The sequence below is a fragment of the Homarus americanus genome, unplaced genomic scaffold (assembly GCF_018991925.1).
Source record: "Homarus americanus isolate GMGI-L3 unplaced genomic scaffold, GMGI_Hamer_2.0 scaffold36188, whole genome shotgun sequence".
NCBI classification, from domain to species: Eukaryota; Metazoa; Arthropoda; class Malacostraca; order Decapoda; family Nephropidae; genus Homarus; species Homarus americanus.
Window position 1 is genome coordinate 3,378,639 of NW_024718183.1, and position 6,392 is coordinate 3,385,030.

The window sequence follows — 6,392 nt, forward strand, 5'->3', positions numbered from 1 at the left end:
GAGATCTTACCACAAAGACACATTTCCCACACACATCTTGTTACCAAACTTTCTGGCAACATCCTCAGAGTTTTGCTTTCCAACTCCTAAGAATTTTAGCCTCCCCAGTGTTCTTGCTTCGTAGAGATTGTAACGAATTCTTCCTAGACAAATGTAACAGTGCAGTATACAACAGTAATGCGGAGAAAATATAACATCTCTACCTTACCAACTGTATATCTGTTGAGGAGACACCAATATAACAGCTACTAGAAACTGTCACATATATAACAACCCTCTTGTCACCACTTGTACACACCCACTTGAGACCACGTTACCTTATATTCTAGCATACAAAAACAGAAAGAGCTTATTGATCTTCTGTAGTAAAACCAACATATTTCTTTTTGTCTGTATTTATTATAAAATGCTTTATGTACGCTTTCAAAAAGGATTACCACTGTAGCTTAATCACTGTAGCATGAGTGCTAAATGAGGACGGAGGCTATGCTAAATAGCCTACAATACGCCCCATCGATTTGAGTAAATATATCCGACGTCCTCCTGAGGGAAGACGGAACCATCCACGATGGCTCTAAATAACGTCTTCCTTAGTCAGGTATCAAACTACTGCCCGCAATAGGTGGCCAGAGAACCGGTTACTTAATTTTTTTTTTTTTTTTTTTTTTACGGGAATTGCGCCCACCAAGCACAGGTCAAGGACCCACACCGGAGCCTGGGGGGCGAGAAAAAAAAAGAACGGAAAGAAATTGTAAATATAGAAAACAGTGACTTCCGTGGAACACCTTATCATTTGTTCTAAACATGCTACTTCATAGCTAGTGGAAAGTTACAGGGTGATAAGAGTGCATAAGTCAAATGTAATTAACCCATTTATAAAAATATTTCCGCCTATAAGACAGGAGCTAATACAAGATCATCAAGGCCCCAGTCTGCCACATTGTCAATCTTCTTCATTGCTGCCACATTTTCGTACTTAGTCCTTGTGTGTCCTCACAGAATAGATGTGGTATTATTGCCAGTATTTGAAGAGCTAAAGGCAAGTGTTGTCTTGAGTGTACTCGATTATGAGGCGAGTCATCTCCCGAATCCTTCTGGGTGGCTGCACACTTGGGTGGTTAAAAGACGCTTAGCTGGCGAACCGCTCGACAGTTTCTGAGTAGGTTTCTTTAACCCATTTATACGGCTTTCCATCAACATGCCATTCCACTGTGGTTGCTGTCTGACATTCACTCTTGGCGAACATCATCATCATCATCTGCTGCTGCTGCTGGCCTCCAGCCATCCCCTAGCCACAATCTTCGTTGTTTTATTACCTTAAAATTAACTCTAATATGTAAAAAGTAACGCCACTTAGCTGTGTTGGGTTAGCTCAGCAAGACCCATGCGCATCAGTGACTGCTGCCTCGCAGTCAATAACGAATATTACAAATGAATGAGTAAACGCTGAACAATACCTGTGGTGGGTGACAGAATTATGGCCTGGTGGTAACCCGTGATACTGGCGGGAGAGGGCAGGAAGGGCATCTGGATAAAAGCATCCAGCCACCACCACACACACCGCTGAAGGCACACAAACACTCTGTACTACATAACACCAGGCACCTCCCAACAGGAGGGCTTCTACACCCTGAAGGAGGAGGAAAAACTTACAGCATCACAAGGAGAGGAAGGAGAGGGCATCAAGGCAAAGTCAATAACCCCATTACTTAGATGTAGTAGACATTAAAACAAGCTGATGTAATGAGACACTTCCAGGTGGGGCTGCATACATGACCCAGCCTTAACGACCTTCCCAACCCAAGGCTACACCACACACTTTCTGTATGTAGATGGAAAAGTGGAGAGAGAAGAGAGAGAGAGAGAGAGAGAGAGAGAGTTACCATAAGAAGTGTGATAAATCGTTATCGCTAGTCAATGAGACAGGAGACTGACTCATTGTCTCACTAACATCGTTGCAAAACCATCACTTATTAATTCTGTACCCCTAACCCAACCCCAACCTAACCCAACCTAACCACGTATAAGTTCTCAATTTAGCAGGTTCTCTCATACATCAATATTACTATCTTCATCATTATTGCAATCATTACAATTTTGCACTGATACAATTCCAGATTTTATTAACACCTCTAGGTATGCATGATAGCAAAACTTATCCAAACCATTATAATAAATCGTTAATTATTTCATTAAGTCAAAAAAAACTTCAAATTAGTTTGACGTAAGACCTACTATTAGTTAGTAATTACATATCATGCATAATTTATCTTTCTTATTCGACTATATAATTAACAGCTTGCTATGACTCCAACCGAAAAAAAATGATTGATTTCTAGTGAGTTTGACGACTTATTCATAACTTATGTTGAAGGATTTCACCCAGTGAAAGGTGCTTAATATGCCTTGGAAGATAAAGCACCTAAGGCTAAGAGTATGATGAAGAACTGCTTTATTTTTCGTTTCCGTTACAGTAACTGTAAAATAACAACAGGAAGTTGTGCATAAACAAATGGCCAAATATTCTTAAATTATCACCAAATGATGCACACACACACACACACACACACACACACACACACACACACACACACACACACACACACACACACACACACACACACACACACAACAACGTCAGCAGAGAAGGTACAGAAGAGGGCCTGCAGAATCATGCTCGGCAGACTACTCCGGCTACACCAACGCTCTCTCCACCTGGAAATGTCATCCTCAGTGACCTCCCACCACCACGCAAACTAACAGGGTTTGGTAGTGACTACTGCACCATCCTCTCAATACCACCACTCACACCAGCAGTCCGCCACCTAAACAAAAAATCCAGCCCATAAGAGCCTGCACCGATAGATATAAGAACAGCAATCATCCCATCTGTTGTTAAATAATAAACAACTCGATTTATGTAACTGCACAGCCCCAAAATGCATTAAACGCATATCATTATGTCTAAACCACATGTAAATATTTATATTTTCAGCCACCGGCCAACCTATGTATAAAACCGCTTATTATCATTATTATACATATTATTACACACACACTGCAACTACAAACACACACACACACACACACCGCAGACACACACACACGTCAGAAACACACACGCAGAGACACACACACGCACACACACACACACACACACACACACACACACACACACACACACACACACACACACACACACACACACACACACACACACACACACAACACACACACACCACAACATCGCAACAATACATATGCAACTTTTTATTCAACAAGAAAGGAAAGTACATGAGACACCACCTTGATTACTAAAGTGAACGATGAGGAGGCTGGTGACGCAAAACTGGCCACCTGTTTCAGCATCTTGACAGGAGTCCCTCACAACGCCAGATTGCCTGCTGGGGGCACTCCTGCCCCCACAATCACCGCTGGTACTGTCGACGCTGCCTACACTCTCTCGCAAGCCTCGGCGGCGCCCTGAAGACTACCTGGTGTTGGTGTACCTGTGGCAGGGTACAAGAGCAATGGGACCTGGCCACAAAGAGAGAGCCCCGTCCTCCACCCACCAGTACAGGGAGGAGGACGGGTCTCCCTCAATACCTCTGATGTTTTCCCAGACTGGGAGATTCCCAAACTCTCCCGCCATCCAGTACATGATGCCTAGTCACTCTCTAAGACCACACACTGACCTACCTATGACACACGAAATTATTAACAAAAAAATTTCAATGAAGCGATCCGATAGATGGCGCCGAAGCATCTTTAGGTCAGAATAAAAAAAAACATGCTTAATATGCTGATAAACAGAGAAGACCAGGAGGCACACCCAAATCCAGGTGGATAGGAGGACAGCAGGGGGTACACCACACTGACGAGTTACCTGGACCCAGCCATCTCACCACACTCAGGACTCACACCCTGTGCCAAACAACTCCAGGCACCCAGTACAGGAGAGGTCTGAGGAACAATACAAAAGATTTAAATTAATTATTTCCAAAGGAGCGTGTTGCATGGTGCTCAGAGTCCCTGTAAGTAAGTTGACTAAATGGGTGAACTGAGACACTAAGGTGCGAACAGGTCGGTCAGGAGGTTAACGGAAATGAGAAACAAAAGAAGGATTAATATTTAACTGTGTTTAATAATACAGGTGTCTCAAAATGTTCTCAACAAATATTACTATGGACCATCTCCTGATGGTCAGGTAAAAGCGAAACACTGTCCAGGATATTTTTGTATGCTGAGTCATGATGGTGACTACATACCTGTCACCATCACATGCAAAACACACATATCTCAGTTACTCACAGGAAACACACATACTAGTTATTATCACAGTAACACATACTATTCATTATCACAGGTATCACACACACCTGCCACTATCAAGGCACACATACTAGTTATTATCACAGGTAACACACATACCTGTCATTATCACAGGTAATACATACCTGCTGTATTATCACAGGTAACACACATACCTGTCACAACAAGAACACACATTCTAGTTATTATCATTATAACACACGTACCTTGTCATAACCACAGGTAATACATATACCTGTATTTATCATGGTAACACTACATACCTGACATTATCACAGGTACCACATAACTGTCATTATCACAGGAAAAACATATACTTACTCATTATCACAGGTAAAACATACTAGGTATTATCACAGGAAACACACATACCTGTCATTACAGGTAACCACACATACTAGTTACACCACAGGTAACACATACTATCAATATCACAGGTAACACACATACTTAATAACATTACACGTAACACAAACACAGCCATCACATGAAACACACATACCAATCAACATCACAACACACATACCTGTCAATATCACAGGTAACACACATACCCGTCATCATCACAGGTAACACACATCCTAGTTATTATCACAGGCAAACACACGCACTGTCATAATCACACAGGTAAAACACACATACCGTATTTATCACAGTACAATAACACACCGCTCACATCACAGGTAAAACACGTACCCGTCATAACAGGTAACACAACATACCTGCATTATCAAGAAATAATAAATAACTGTCATTATCACAGGCAACACAACATACCGTCACATCACAGGTAAAACACATACTTGCCATCACAGGTAAAACACATACTCAGGTAATATCACAGGAAACACACATACCTGCTCATTATCACAGGCACACACATACATACACAGGTAACACATACTAGCAACATCAAAAGGTAACACACATACTCTGTCACAAACACGAACAAAATAATAAACAATATCACAGGTAACACACATACCTGTCATTATCACAGGTAACACACATACCTGCTTAATCATCAAGGGTAAACACCACATACCTGTCATTATCACAGGTAAATACTACATTCTAGTAACATTACAGGTAACACACGCATTTTGTCATAATCACAGGTAACACACATACCTGTATTTATCACAGGTAACACACACAACTGTCATTAATATTAGGTAAATAATGACCTACAATAATCACAGGTAACACACATACTTAGATTATCATAGGTAACACACATACTTTAGTATATCATTAAATATTATTATATTGAGTATTATCATACAGGTGTAATAATATACCTGAAGTATTATCACAGGTAACATTACTACTAGTTATTATCACAGGTAACACACATAACTGAAATTATCACAGGTAACATATACACTTGTCATTACCATGATAAAACACATACCAGGTATTATCATGTAACATACATACCACACATTCTATGTAAATAACACATACTAGTTATTAATACAGGTAACACACACACTAGTCATTATCACATGAACACAAATACGTCATTATCATGATAACAAAATATCTACAATATTACAGTAACACACATACTAGTCATTATCACAGGTAACACACATACCTGCCATTATCAGAGGTAACACAAAAATGCTCTCATTATCACAGGTAATACACATAATGGTCATTAATATAAAAATACAAATACACTAACACATTACAGGCAATACACATACCTGTCATTATGACAGGTAATACACATGCCTGTCATTATCATCAGGTAACACAATATACGTGTCATTAATTAACACACATACTAGTCAATATCAGGTGTTAACAAATAGCTCCTCATTATCATAGGTAACACACCTACATGTCATTATTCACAGGTAACACATAAACCAGCCATTATCACAGGTAACACATATAACACCGTCATTATCACAGGTAACATGCATGTTGTCAATATCAGAAAACACATATATCGTCATTATCACAGTAACATATAACAGTCATTATGACAGGTAACACACATACCTGTCATTAGCATAAGGTAACACAATATACCTGTCATTATCACAGGT